Genomic DNA, 15,753 nt, shown 5'->3' with positions numbered 1-15,753 from the left:
CCGGACAGTTTCAATTTATGCCCCTTGTCCTGACGTAGTTATTAATAGCTCCCTCTCTTACTCTCAAATGTATCCTAATGTGGACAATAAATTATATAGTCTCCCTGTTAATGAGAGAAGCAACTAAGCTGGAGCCAGAATCTACATCCAGGTATCCAGAGTCTTTATTTTTTAATAATTATGATACTGTGCTGCCTCTTTCACTTTAGAGATAGTTTTTTTGAGCAACGTTTCTTAACTGAAATGACCTGGAGCGCTATTCCAAGACACAAATTCCTTGGCTCTAATAAACTCTCAGAGTGGGGTCTGGACACGTCTTATGACAAAATTCCCAAGGCAATCCTGATGTACATCACTGATTCAGAGCTACTGCTTAGCGAAAAGAGGTAGTATAGAGAGGTTGCTACACCATCAAAACTATGTGACCAGATGTACTGTTTCAGTGCTAACAAATTTCACCAACCATTTGCCAGACCTCAACGCTTTATCATTGATGACTCCATTTTGGTTTTTGATGCACCATGTGACTTTGAGATAAGGCTAAACAGGAAGGTAAAAAGCTCAGAGGTGACTTTTCTCTTGGGTCCAACTCTAGAAGGCATACAGAAAGACTTCCTTGACCCCTAGAGGTTTGCTTTAGTTTGACCTTCTGCTTCCTACTGACCATGCATGCAATCAGAGGTCAATGAGCCAGATGAAGATAGATTTCTTCGTGCCATAACAGTGGAAGATTATAGCCTAAGGGTGGCTTTGAGATAAGCCGAAAAGCAATGCTGACCACCAGCAATGTGAAGCTGATGACCAGAAGAGATTTAGTAAAAGACAGGAGTGCTTCTTACATTTCTCCAGGAAGAAAAGAAACCAGCAGAAATGACTCCATGCCAAGAAGGAGAAAGTGAACCACAGCTGGAAACCTAAGTGAAGGGAGAGCAGCGATTAATCAGTGCTTGAAAGCCATCTGCTTTCCTTGGCGTGGAGTTCATGCCCGCGGCACTGGCTACAGATGCTTGAAGTGAGCCGGTGCTGGAGAAGGGGCGGTGTTTTCCCATTCAGGGAAGGTGTGAAGATTCATCTTCTGCAAGACTGGAGCTGCTCATTTGGGGCAACGTTGGTAGGTCCCCCCACCTCTCATCTGGAGTCTTTACAGGTTGACCTTCTTTTCTTTCAAGTTTTCGTGTTAAAGTTTTTGTTTTACAAATTGTAATCTTATCCCTGGACTTAGAGCTATACATGGAAAAATAACCAAACATGTTTATCTTTCTTCCTTTCCAAAACCCCAATTAAAAAAATAGTAAAGAAATTGAAAAAGGGCATTAACCCACAGGCAAAGAGCACGAAAATAGAAATGGAAAAGGAAAAATAGACACAAAAGATTTCTATAAATAAAGGGGAAAACAGAAGCCGATGGGGTGCTATGGACTGAGTTCTGTTCCCCCCAAAATTCATGTGTTGAAGCCTAATTTCCAATGTTCTTGGATTTGAAGATGAGGTCTTTGGGAGATAATTAATGTTAAATGAGGTTATAAGTAGGGGAGCCCTGATCCAAGAGGATTAGTGTCTTTATAGGAAGAGGAAGAGGACCAGAGATCTCTCTCTTTTTCTCATTGCATGCACAGAAGGAAAAGCTCATGTGAGCACACAGAGAGATGGCAGCCACCTACAAGCCAGGAAGAAGGTCCTCACCAGAATCCAACCATGCTGGCCCCTTCATCTTGGACTTCCAGCCTCCATAACGGAGAAATAAATTTCTCCTGTTTAAGCTACCCAGTCTATCGTTATGTTATTTTATAACATTTTTGTATGGCAGCTTTTTGCTATGTCAGCTTGAACAGACTAAGCCATTTCCAATAGGGATGATCATGTAACAACTAGGATTTGTGGAAATGATGGTGTAGGAGTTTAAAGCTAGGTTATAAAACACACTGGGACTTTTAGCTTGCTCTCATAGATCAATTGCTCTGGAAGAAGCCAGCTTCCACAATACGGTGATGTTCAAGCAGCCTTAGAACCAAGAGCCAGCCAACAGCCAGCATAACTTGCCAATCGTGTGAGTGAGCCTCTGCAGAAGCGGGTCCTCAAGCTCCAGTGATGCCTTCAGACGATGTCAGGCTCCAGTCAACACCTTGACTGCAAGAAATGAGAGACCCTGAGCCAAGATCTCTTGCCTAAACTCCTCCTAAATTCCTGGTGCACAGTAACTATGTAAGATAATAAATGTTTACTGTGGTTTTAAGGCACTAAGTACATTTGGAGTACATTTGGAGTATTAAGGTTTTGGTACTTGGAAATGGGGTGCAGCTATAACAAAAACCTAAAAATATGGGTGTGGATCTGGACATAGTAGTGGGAAAAAGCTGGGAGGACCTTGAGGGGAGTGTTAGTGAAAGCCTAAGGGATGTTAAAGATATTGTTGGTAGAAGCATGATTTCTTTTGAGGGGGAAGCTGGGGAGGGCCTAAAAGAAAGCGAGGGAAATGTTACTGGAAACCAGAGGAATGATGATCCTTGTTATATAGGAGCAGAAATTTAGCAATACCGTTGTCTGTGGCAACATGGAAAATAGAAAATGTACCTAATGAAGTGGGTAATCTAGCTCAGAAGATTTCCTAGCAGAATGCTGAAGGTGCCACACAAGTCCTTTTTGTTGCTTACAGTAAAATGTGAGAGTAGAGAGAGAGCCTTTGTTCTGTTTTGTTTTTAACTGAAAAAGAGATGGGGTGTGATGGTTTGAAAATTCCCAGCATCACAAGATGGCAAATGGTTTTAAAATTAAGAAATGGTTTCTAGGCAAAGATCAAATCCAGGGCAAAGTTAGGAAAAAAGATAAAGCTGACTGTATGGTTGTGAAAAAAAAAACTGTTAAAACTTCAGAAATATCTAAAGCAGTGCCTCAGAGAACTGTTTAGTCAAACAAGGCTTCCAAGAATCTTGAGTTCTATCCCTCAGCCATCTCAGCAAAAGCCCAAGATAGAAAAAGCCCTATCTCAGAGATTTCTGGATTTGGTTCTCATCTAATGGCATGAACTGCAATAAGATTCACAGGAGACCTATAAAGTTTTTATATGAGTTGCATTGGCAAAAATACCTCCAGCTTGGATCGAAAGGAACAGAAACAGAACAAATTACAAAGAAGGCTTTGGACCTTCAAACTTCTACAGGCAAAAAGCAGGCTGAGAAAACTTCTCAGCTGTAAACACAGTCTACCTTTCATGGCAATGGAAGAATGACTCAGAAAATAGAAACAAATGCTCAGAGAACATGATCAAGAGCCACGGAGAATTCTTCCCAGATTCTGAGTCTTAATTCAGGAATGTCAGCTGTGTCTTGCTAGATTTAAGAATTACTATTGACCGTTGACTCTTGTGTGTCTCCTCTTTCTCCTCTTTTTGATAGGAGAGTTTCTAACAGCTGTCACATACAAGTCCCATCAACGTACATTGGGTGTGGGGGCTGCAGATAACTAGCCTCTTTAGTTCACGGGTCTTCAGATTGACACGACTGTATTTGAAGAACTGTTCTCCAGGAGCCAGCCCTGAGGAGCTTCTCTTTCCCCAAACCTGATTTAAAAGTGAAATTCTGGTCTCCTAGCTGATGCCATCATGGGATGAGGCTTTTGGGGATGTTGAGAGGGGAGCTAGTGAATTTTGCATGTGGGAGAGACATGAATCACCAGGACTGCCATCTTGACTGAAACCTCATGAGAAACCCCAGAGCCAGAACCACTCATCTAAACTGTTCTCAAACTCGAGACCCATAGACTGTGTGAGATAATAAATGTTAATTGCCTTACGTCGCCAAGTTTTGATGTGATTTGTTTTGAAGAAATAGATAACTAATATAAAAATGAATTACAGTATTTGAGCAGTAAACTTTATTTAATAATGTAAAAAAAATTGTAATACAACCACATTGGAGAAGGGGAAGCGTAAGTGGAGAAGGCAAAGAAATAAAAGCTAAATATTTACCTACCTTATCAGAGTCTATAGACACCATCTAAAATTGACACACTAAGAAATAGCAAAAAATGCATATTATATAGAAAAATATGGAGATAAACAGATGGATTACCTAAAAGAGTTGAAAGGGCTTATTTCTAAGAAAGAAAACTGCAGATGGAAAAGGGTGGAACAAGGAAATAATACCCCCCACCAACAAAGGTGAACCCCTTAGTAATGTATGATTGTTTTCAAAAAGAGTGGGCATATAATAATTTAATAAAAATAAAGTTTTATTTAGAGAAAGAAAGACTCACCCTCTATCTCAGAGACTCAGTGATATTGGTGAAGGTGTGGGCTGCAGTAAGTTATAGGCATGATGAATGGAGACAAATATTCACTTAGGAGCTGAGGTTTAACCAGTTTCCAACCCAGGGGAGCAAGCCGGGGGGTCATCATGGCAGAGGGTGAAGTTCCTGGGCTGCTGGTTGTGGGTGCACACATAGAAAAGGAGCCATCCTTCAACCATAGTCTCTGGCAGTTCCATGGTCTCACCTTTTTGTTATAGCTCTAACCACCATTGTGCCAAAATAACACCCCAAAAAAGAGCAAAGGAAACTTGTGGGGAAGACACTGCTTTTGGAGAACATGCTTAGTAGGATCACCAAATCAGGAAACCTCAGTTCAAGACCCCTCTGCCACTCAGGAGCCCGGGGCCCCAGCACAGTCATTCCTCATCTCAACTCCATTCTTTCTTCTTCCATAAAATAGGCCAGCTTCCCGTGGGCCTCTCTCACAGGGTTGGAATGAGAATGAAATCATGAAGTGTGACGGAATTTTTAAACTAAGTGCTATGTAACTATGGGTCCCCCTTCCCTCCGCTTTGGCAACTGTGCTTCCACTTCCTCCCAGGACATTGACTAGAGAAAGATAGTACAGCTTTCTGGACTGTGAAGAAAAATGGCCCATTATTACCATGACCCAGAAAATCTTAAGGGCTAGAATTACCTGGAAAAGTTGTAGAGAACAGGGACACTATCCCCTCCACAGTCGAATGAGGCAAATATAATGAGGGCTGGGAGCACTGATAAATGAGGGCATTAGCGCCCAGACTGTCTTAATGTGACAACTTAAGTATCTCACCTCACCTTTCTTCACCTTCCCCACTTTTTCAAATAGCACTGGGCGACGCAGGCTTTCAGCTTTACCTGCCTATGTCTTTATGTTCTCCCAGAGTGGGAGGGTAGTTATCTTCTTTTTCTCTTTGGTTTTTTTTTTTTTTTTGGTGAATATAAAATGGTTAGAAACTAAGGGCAGACTCTATGCTTCTCATCTTTGGAAGCTCTTCACAAAAAAGAATGAACCATCCAGAGACAACACTGACTTGTGCACGTGTGTGCAGCCCACCAGCACAGACGTCTTTGTAGGCAGGTGGGGTGGGAAGACAGACACTGACAGACGTGGAACTCTGAAATATCTGCTCATTCCTGCGAGGTAGGGGGGCTCTAAGACTTCCTTGAATTTGTCTAGTGTTGAGATGCTTTCTCCATTCCTATAGCTAACGTTGGCATGGCTACCTCACGGCAGATGTCTGAGGCTGCCTACAGTCATACTTTTAGGCAAAACTTGGCAGAAATCATTAGAGGTGCTTTAACCACCTCATTGCCAAAACAAGGAGAAGATCATGCCAAGAGAGCCCAGAAATTAGCCCATATTCATATAGGCACAAGGTGCTAGCATTCCGATGCCTCCCAAATTTATCCTTGGAATCTTCCTAAAGAGCAAAGAAGCAGATTTATAAGCGTGAGAGGCCTGCACTATGGTCCTTAGAGCTGAAATTCCATCAGCAACTCTGCACCTGCTATTGAACACGGCCTGCATTCTATAGAACGGATGCCTCGTGATTTGTAAGGGGGAAAATCCTTCTCATGATGCCACAGAACACAAAGAGCCACATGTGTAGGACTGTGAGCTGCTTTCAGGAAAGGTGGAAATCTACACATTCTTACCCCATCTGTGCAACGCCCATGAGTGCGTTAGAGGGGCTCTGGAAAACCAGGGTAAGATCAGAGTCCCAAACAGTACCCTCACCTGGACTAATCAATGAGGAAAGGAAGAACATTAGCTAAAACAGATATAATTTCTTAGTGATGAAAAAAAAAAACAACTAAAGACTTAAGAGATCATTGAATTACATCAGGTGAGTATTCTTTTCTGTAGCTTTCCCATTGTTCCATCAAAGTGTGACTTACAAAAACACTTATAATGCAGAGTGTGGTCTTGGGTCTAAAAGGAGAGAGAATGATGGGTTTCGGATGAAAATTGTGTTTTCGTTAGTGAATCATCCATTTAACCCATCAATATTTTAAGAGCCTGCAAGGTTCTGGGATACAGAGATGGTCAAAGCCATGTAAAATGGTACGGTCTCACTCTCTGGCTTACAAGAGAGAGAGATGAAGAGGGAGATGGAAAGGCAGGGAGAGATGGCGAGACAGAGAGATAGAGGCTGACAGAAAGTCAGAGAGAGTAGACAGACATCTTTTGGCACCAAGCATAGACCTGTGAGACAGGTAACCTGGTGTACACGGAGTGCCTGCTGTGGGATGTTGGTCAACTCATTCAATCCTTTTAGACTTGTGTTTTCCATCTGTTAAAAGCTATGTTTTATAATGGAGCAGAAGAATTATATAATTGTATGAATTCTCTCAGGTTCTAAATACATGAAAGATTGATATGTAAGAGGAGTTTGTTCATTCAACAAATATGAATAGCTGTCAAGGTTGTGTGCTATATATACTATGTACAATTGTAAGAAAAAATACATACCATCTCTGGTCTTATTCTTCTCAAACATGGGCCAGATCACCTGGTGGGATTTTGGTAAGAGAAATTCAAATATGCAGCAGCATATAATAATGAGTGTTTGTGTTCAAGAGGAATCCCAGAGTCTGACCTGCATCCTAATTCCAGATCCATCACTTAACAGCTGTGAGACTTGGAGCATTTACCTCTGTAAGCCCTAGTTTCCTTATCTGTAAGCCTGGAGCTAATACTGCTGACTACATAGGGTAGTTCTCAGAATTAAATGAGAAAATGCGTATGAACTGCTTTCCACAGTGACTGAAACATAGTCAGCACTCAACAAATGGTAGCTCTTACGATAATCTTTAAAAATCCCCCCAACTCTGAAATGTCTTGATCTAGTCTATTTTAGTATCTAAAGTCCAAGTAGAAATGCCTTACTCAGAGATGAGACAATAGTACCGAGCCACCCGACCTTCCAAGGAGGCCATATTTGGCACGTGTGGACTTGAAAATTATTGTTGACTCTTTTCAAACCCTGTGCAAGAACCATGAAATACAGAAATGCTTCAAATTCACATTTCTACATGTTGGTGGCTTATTTTCCCCTTAATTGATTAGAGCAAGAGTATGAATCAACAAGTAATGAGATGTATTTGTTGTAATTGTTTTTGTTCTGTCTTTACCTGAGCAAATGTATGTTTGGATCTCATCATTTCCTATCGTATGAACTCTGACTGACCATCCAACGTTGAATTGGCTCACCCTCTAAAGAGAACAGCTTTCGGGACCAGCCCAGTGGCGTAGTGGTTAAGTTTGTGCACCCCGCTTTGGTGACCCAGGGTTCTCAGGTTCAGATCCTGAGTGAAGACTTAGCACCAGTCATGAGGCCACACTGATGAGGCAGCACCCCACATAAAATAGAGAAAGATTGGCAAAGATGTTAGTTCAGAGCCAATCTTCCTCACAAAAAGAGAGAGAGAGAACAGTTTTCTTTTCTTTTTTTTTTATTGGCACCTGAGCTGACAACTGTTGCCAATCTTCTTTGTTCTTTTTTGGCTTTTTCTTCCCAAATCCCCCCAGTACATAGCTGTATATTTTAGCTGTAGGTCCTTCTGGTTATGGCATGTGGGACGCTGCCTTAACATGGCCTGACGAGCGGTGCCATGTCTGCGCCCAGGATCCAAACTGGCAAAACCCTGGGCTACCAAAGCAGAGCATGCAAACTTAACCACTCGGCCATGGGGCCAGCCCCTTCTTTTCTAATACTGTGTTTTTCTTGAAAAATTAACTTGGATAATTCATTGTAACTAATAACATATTTTAGCTGAAATAGGAGCTTTCACAAATAACCTAGAAAGTATGTAGGCAGGATATGTCAATGAGAAACATTTTTTGGTGCGACTTTACCTAAAACAATAAATCCTAAATTGCTATTACAGTACAAATATATACTATTTTCCGTTAAATTATAAAATAAAATTTATTTGTTTTCCATGGATTTACTCAAAAAGATTTTCTTAAGAATAATCTGCTCAAGCTAAAGGGGTTTTTTTGAGATTAACTTTTAAGGCACTCTTGAGATTGCATAAATCTTCCTTAATGATGAATTCCTGTTCAGCTACTCTGCTCCCCTCTACAATATTTGGAGCCATTCCCCTAATCTATATATTTTGTCTTTCCAGCCATTTTTACATAGAGTTAGGTAATAAAATCACAAGGAACTTATTCCCTTGAGGTTTCCCTGAAACATTTGCCATTCTCAAAACAGATTGTTTTATGAGCATATTTTATCCACTTGCATAAAACAGCAAGACAAATTTCCCTTCAAAAGGAAATAGGTTGCATGCATCTTTAACTTTTGCCTTTCAATTAGAGTAAGCAATGGCATGCTTCCAAAATCCTAGACAAATAGCCCAGGATGCGGCTTATTTCATTTTGATCATTTAATGGTGACTAACATTTGGACTCACATTGATGTGTATATCCTTTCAATATGCCTTAAAACCTACCTTGTGCCAAGCTGTGTGCTAGTGTTAGAGAGCTCAGACAAGGTTAGGAAGACACCGTCTCGGCCCCAAAGAGCTCCCAGCTAGTCAGGGAGAGAGGAGTCTTCAGAAGAGGGAGTGGCACTTGAGCCGAGTCTTGAAGGAAGAGCAGAAGTTTGCGAAGTAGAAAACAGATGAAATGGTATTCCAAGCAGTAGAACAGCCTTTCCAAAGATTCAAAGGTCGAAAATGGCATGATCATGTCGGGAAATGATGAAGTCAGTACACACAGTGAGAGGGCAGTTGCTACTCCTTGAACAAAGGTGTGACTTTGCTTGCAAATTTGTAAAAGCATGAATTGCTTATGCACTTTTTGCGCCCTTTCCTAATCCTACATCATGGGCCACTTGAGCCCAGATTTTCTGGCCCTTTGGCACCAAGTGGCTGGCTCAGGTCACCATCCACTAGACCCTTGGGGTCACGTTCATCTAAAAATTTTCCCTGCCCATAAAGATAGTGGTGATTCACGCAGCCTTTTGGCAGTGGGAGCAGAACAACTCGATGGTGAAGAGCATGCGCGCTGGTCAGTTCTGCCCTTTCCTCTGTGACCTTCAGCAATTGACTTAATCTCTTTTGCCTCAATTTCCTCCCCCATAAAATGAAGATTAAAAGATACCAACCTCATAAGGTCATGGCAAAGATTAAATGTGATGAAGTGTGCAATGATTTAGATAAATGCTTGGCACACAGTAGAGCTCAGTGAGTTTAGCTATTATTTATTAATACTACAGACTTCCCAAATTCCTCACTGTCTGTAAAAATAAGATTGTATGAACAGTTAGTTCCCTTTTTTGCTTCAGCTCCTCCTAAGGAAGGTCAAAAGCTTGTCGTATCTGCTGCTTTCGGCCTAATGGGGAACTTCCATGATTGAGAGTCCAAGTCCTCCACCATTCCTCCAAACTCTCCCTTTATTGTCTTTGTTATATCTGACATTTGCTAAAAATGACATAATACCCTTTTTCATCTAATCATGTGACATAAAAAAACTCAAATAATAATACTGTCTTGAATCTCCTTTGACCACTTCCCACAGGTTCTCCACAAACCTCCTAGAGTTTGTGGCCTCCCCAGCACGTGAACATTTCTTGATACTTAGGGTCACATCTCTTTCTCATAAGCTGGTTCCCTTTGAAAAAGGCACATTAGTCTCATCCCCAAGCCAAAATTCTGAGTTTCATCCCATAGGCTGAGGCAATCAGCTCCTGAGATTATATTTTTATGTTATGTCCACTTATTTCCAAGGCTCTGCGTGTTGGCGAATGATGTCAAATGCTCCCCATACTGTTTCTGCCTTGCCCCCCCCCTTCAGTGTTTTCCCATGCGTTTCCTGACAAAGCCCCTTATTTCTCTGTAGTTGGGAACTTCATCCTATCCTCCTTTATATTCAATTTAAAGTCTTCTTAAACTAACTGGCTCTTCTCCAGGCAAACAGGCTCCTCTCTTTCTTCACAAGATATGAACCACGCCTACCCAAAGGATCATTAACATATCTTAAACTATTCTTCATAAATCAAAATTTGAATTTTCACCAGCTTTGCATAGGCAATCTTCTTCTCACCTCTAAAGTCACAGTAGAAAATATTACCTGTATTTCCAAGTCCTTCACTATTATACTATTATAGCAATAATAATGGTAACAGGTAACATTTATCGGCCCCTGCTATGTCAACAACTGAAATAAACATCAATTCAGGTCACACCAATAAGAGTCCTGTGAGATAGATAGGCAGGATTATTTTTCTCATCTTACAAATAAAGGAACTGATGCTTAGAGGTTAAGTGATTTGCCTGAGATCACACAGGTAGGAAGTATCAGAACAGGATTCACCCCAAAGCTTTCTTGATACAAGACCCATGCTATGGATCATTAGATTCTACTGTCTTCTCCAAAGATACTTCAGAATATGAAGTTTTCTTACATATTCTGAATCTTGTATGTGGTAGATTAAATTATTGTGCCCAGTTTCCCACTTCTCCCTACATCCACATCCTCGTCATGGCCTCACAATGGTTCAGCATGTTCTTTCTGCACCTTGACTTTGGGGTTTGGACCTGCTTTGGCCCAAGAAACATGGGCAGAGGTGACAGGCTTGGGCTTTGCATTAGTTTCCTGGGGCTGCCGTAACAAATTACTACAAACTTGATGGTTTAAAGCAACAGAAATGTATTCTCTCACAGTTCTGGAGGCCAGAAGTTTAAAATCAAGGTGTGGGCATGTTTGGTTCCTTCTTGCCAGCTCAAAGGGAGAACATGTCCCATGCCTTCCCCCTGGCTTCTGGTGGGTGCTGGCAATCCTCGGCATCCCTTGGTCGTATCAGCAGAGCTCCACTCTCTGCTTCTGTCCTCACCTGGCCTTCTCCCCCTGTGTCTGCATCTAAATTTCTCTCATCTACTAAGCACACCAGTCATTGGATTAGGCCGGTTCTAACCCAGTATGACCTTGTCTTAACTTGATTACATCTGCAAAGACTCTGTTTCCAATAAGGTCACCTACATCGGTAGGATGGGGGAGGCATTAGGACTTCAATGTATCTTTTTGGCGCACATAATTCAACCCACCTCAGGCCTTAAAAGGCATTTTTGATTTTCTGCTGGACTCTTAGTGCTTCTGAGCTCCCCAGGTCCCTGCTGCCTTCACCCCTGGGCCCAAGAATGAACACCCGTGGAGCAGGAGCTGCCCCAGCCAAATGGGCCCACGACTCAAGGCAGAGCCACTGGGCTGAGTCCAGCTTATGTAAGTCACCCTCGTCTGACCCACAGGCCCTGAGAAAACACGATTGCTGTTGTAATCCACTGTGTTTTGAGGTGGTTTGTTATGCAACGTTTTTGTGGCAATACTGAATCAATGCAATTAGTCTCCTGCCCATTAGAAATGACTAATTAAAAGATACACTGTGAGAGAAAATCCCATTCGCAATAGCAACAAAAGCCGTAAAATACCCAGGCACATTACCTTTCAGCAGATCTTGGCCATGTGAACTTAAACTTTATATTATTCATGGAAGACTGACCATTTTCTAATTAAAAAATTATTTGGGAGCCAGCCTTCACGTTCTAGGGGTTAAGATTCGGTACTCTCACAGCCACGGCCGGGTTCATTACACAGTTGTGGAGCCACACCACTCATCTGTCAGTTGTCGTACTGTGGCAGCGGCTCACATAGAGAACTAACAACTAACAACTGGGGTACACAATTATGCACTGAAACTTAAAAAAAAAATTACTTGAGATCCCACTGGAGATTAATTCAAGAAACAATGTAAACCTGTCTATTGATAGTAAGGAGGAATGAGGAGGAGATAAAAGGAACTAAAGATGCAAAACGCAAAATCCCTGCCCTCAAGGTGCTCATAACCTCTGAGGTGAGTGCAGAGCTTCTGTCGGTGAACGGGATAAACAGTATCCCATTCTCACTATGTCTAGATATGTCTTTCTTGTCCCTCAAAGGCATTTCTGAAAAAGAACAAGGAAGAAAAGCAGCGTATGTGCCTCTAAGAGCCAGACCTAAGTGACTAGACTCTTCATTTTGGTGGGACATGGGAGTTCAAGCTGCAGGTTATACTTTCTAGCTAAGGTGACTCTCTGACTTTCTCATCTCGTTCAGCCCTTTCTTCTCCCTGTATGGTTCCCAGTCCTGACTACACCCCAGCATCTCCAACGAAGATTTTTCATGCTGATAATTAGAGTTGATGTATTTATGGGGCTCTGTTTTCCCAACGGATCATCCCATCTGAGGCCAACATTCCTTTTGAAGTCCAGAGAATCTGAAGCTTGGAGGAGCTGAACACTTCCCAGAGAGCAGAGCCTCAGGGAACAAAACTTTAGATTGATCTTAAGATAATTAGCCATCCTTTTCCTCCATTCACAGAGTGTCTCTTTGGAAAACATTTGGCGGCAAAAATCATTAATGAACACATCTAAAACCCTAATTAATCAAAGCATGAATCCGATTCTTGATGAGCTGTTTCCCTCTCCATTACATTTGTGGTATGCAGACATTTGGACTGCTGGCCCCATAATAAAACGTGGTCACACTGTACAATGTTGAAGTCTCAGCCACGTGGGCTACCATTTCATTGTATCAACCTCCTCGTGATCTTTGCTCAACACTCAGAATTTCTATTTCAGTCAACAAAAAGCAATCAAATGTTCATCTTTTGCTACCAGTTACTCAATGTGAAAATGACTTGTACCCACTGTAATCATTTGATGCATAGCTCTACAAAACCCACCTTAGAACAATTTGTTCTCTTAAATGAGTAGCTAGAAAAGTTACATGATGCCAAGCACAGTCTTATTATGTCTCTGGCAGACAGCTGCCAAGGAAATATACTCTGTAGTGTTGGGTATTACTTGATAATTTGTTACTGTGGGAGAACAGGTGCATTTACAACACTGCTGGTGGATGGATGGAAATAAAGAAGGGCATGGAGGTGAACTCTATGATTTTAGGTCATTTATTAAAGCTCTCAAAGCATCAGTTTCTTCATCTGAATAACGAAAATAATAATGTTGCCTGCCCATCTTACAGGGTGATTATGAAAATCAGTTGAAGTGCATAAATGTATAAGCAGTACCCACCATGTCCAACACTGTAATAGCTATTTCTGGAAATATAAAGGTAAATAAGTCTTACTTCTTCTTCTTCTTCTTCTTCTTCTTCTTCTTTTTTTTTTTGGTGAGGAAAACTGTCCCTGAATTAACATCTGTGCCAATCTTCCTCTATTTTGTATGTGGGATGCCACCAAGGCATGGCTCGAAGAGCAGTGTGTGGGTCTGCACCCAGGATCCAAACCTGGGAACCCTGGGCTGTTGAAGTGGAGTGTGCGAACTTAACCACTATGCTTCCCGGCCAGCCCAGATAAGTCTTATTTCTTGACTCAAAGATCATTGAATGGAAAAATAAAATAATTTATGTAAATTGTTAAAATCCCTACAAAGTCCTAGGAGTGGTCCTGGTAGTAAATTCACAAAGTCAAAATTAGAGGAGAACTTAGAGATTCCGTAGCCTAGCCCTCTCATTTCAAACAGAGTTCCAGAGAGAGACATGACTGGTACAAGGCTGGACTATCAGGAGAATCAAATATTTATTGTTAAAAGGTTCCAATTTTTAAGCAGATTCCTGGAAACTCAGATAGTCAGAGCTGGTAGAGTCAGCTAAAATTTAAACAGTTCTGTAGGGCAAGTTGAAGACATTTAGAGCAACCTCTCAGTTCTGTTTAACATTGCAGGTCAAAGGGTAGGCTCAGGAATCAGACAGACCATGTGGGTTCTGGCTCTGCCACTTACTAGCCAGTGACCTTGGGCAAGATATTTAGCTTCTCTTTGTCTCATTTCTTCATCTGTAAGGTGAAGATAATAGGATTGCTGTGAAGAGTAAGTGAATTAATATGCAAAGGGCTTTGAACAATCTGGCACATGATAAGCGCTCAGTAACTGTTACGTATTAATACGATTTAAGTAAGGTGAAGGCTCACATGGGTCAGCGTGTTTGTAAGAGAGGAGGCTCCGGAAAGGATGATGGGGCAAGACAGAAACCTTAGACAAAAGGGCAGAGCTCAAAGTAGGGAATGCCATGAATGTCTGTTCCCCACAAACCAATCCAGAGCTGTGACCTTTAGGCTATTTCTTTCCTTTCACGAAGGTGTCAGCTAACACCCTCAGCATTTCGAATATCATGTGCAAAGCATGAGCCTGTGCTTCTAGGACTGCAGCAGGCCCTTGTCAGCTCAGCTCCCAAGAACAGCTCACCCTGGGTTCAATTAAGGCAGCAAATGGCTTCCAGGGAAGAGGCAGCCCCTGTTCTGAGATAAAGGCATTGATCACCCGTCGTTAACAATTCATTAGCTGCATCAGGCCTGAAGATTGACAAGCACATCCTGGTGGGGTTGTTTGGTTAACGTGCTGATCACATGTGATTATACAAGGCTTCCTAACCTCAGCAGAACGCTATGGGCCCTGCTGACACTAGAGTAGGGTCACTCTGGGACAACTGTCTGTTTCCCAGCCCCACCACGTAGGCAGGGGCGAAAGCAAGGTCAAAGTCAAAGAAGAGGGCGAACTGGGCTATAACCTAGTCAATGAGATTGACACAGCTGGAGAAAGAACACGTCAGCACAGAGGTGTGGTCAGCATGGGCCAAAACAGCGTCCAAGAGGAAGAAAGAGTCAAAACGCCCTGGTCTGTCCTGGAGTGTGTTGCCTGTTCCGTCATCTGATCCCCTCCAGGTATATCCCTTTGGTGGAGAGTGAGGCATTTGGCTTCATGTAACATTCCAGTCAGACACCAGCTCCCTCTTCTCCTCTGATTCCAGGCTCGCCCGGCTCTCTTCGGATGATAGTTTACTTCCCACACGGATTTCACCAGGGAGAGAATGTGCCTGAAACAGAATGTGTGTCTGATCTCCTGGCCGATTTTGCTTGTCATTGTAAATTAATAAAATGGCATTTTGATTTACACGTCTGTCTCTTGTGAACTTGGTTAGTACGACTGAGGGTCTGATAAACTGGTCTTACTTCCGTCTGCTGACAAAACCAATTTTCTCAGTTTTTGAACCTGAAAAACTAAAGGCCAGACCCTGGACTGTGATTAAATCACCCAGGTGACTTCCCCTTTGAAGTACCCAGTAGCAGGCAGTCAGCCTTCCGTCTACACCGCATTTCCCTCCCGGACTTTCATCTTTCAAGGTGAACGCTCCACTTTCAACGCCCACTCGGATGATTGATTCCGTGGTGATAAACCCAGGAAATGGAAGTTTGCCCCTAACCTGAGTTACCCAATCAACGTTCTGACATATCTGCAGAAGCCTCTGAACACATCCTAATTCTAATGAGCATGTGAGTGTTCACATTTTACACATGTCCTCTATTCAAAACTAGGAAGCTACTATTCATTTATAACCTGAGCTTTCCAAAGCCCATCAGACAGCACTACGTTTTCATTAAACCCAGTAGTGCTGGCTGGGTAGCC

General features: G+C 42.2%; 1 long non-coding RNA gene across 1 annotated transcript; it reads left to right on the top strand.

The window, feature by feature from the left end:
- Positions 1-14,863: 14,863 nt before the first annotated feature.
- On the top strand, positions 14,864-15,242 carry LOC138920968 (uncharacterized). Its single transcript, XR_011433094.1, has 2 exons — positions 14,864-15,011; positions 15,098-15,242. It is a non-coding gene; the product is annotated as an uncharacterized lncRNA (long non-coding RNA).
- The last annotated feature ends 511 nt before the right edge of the window (positions 15,243-15,753 follow it).

The sequence above is a fragment of the Equus caballus genome, chromosome 27 (assembly GCF_041296265.1).
Source record: "Equus caballus isolate H_3958 breed thoroughbred chromosome 27, TB-T2T, whole genome shotgun sequence".
NCBI classification, from domain to species: Eukaryota; Metazoa; Chordata; class Mammalia; order Perissodactyla; family Equidae; genus Equus; species Equus caballus.
This window is presented reverse-complemented; position numbering and strand designations above follow the sequence as displayed.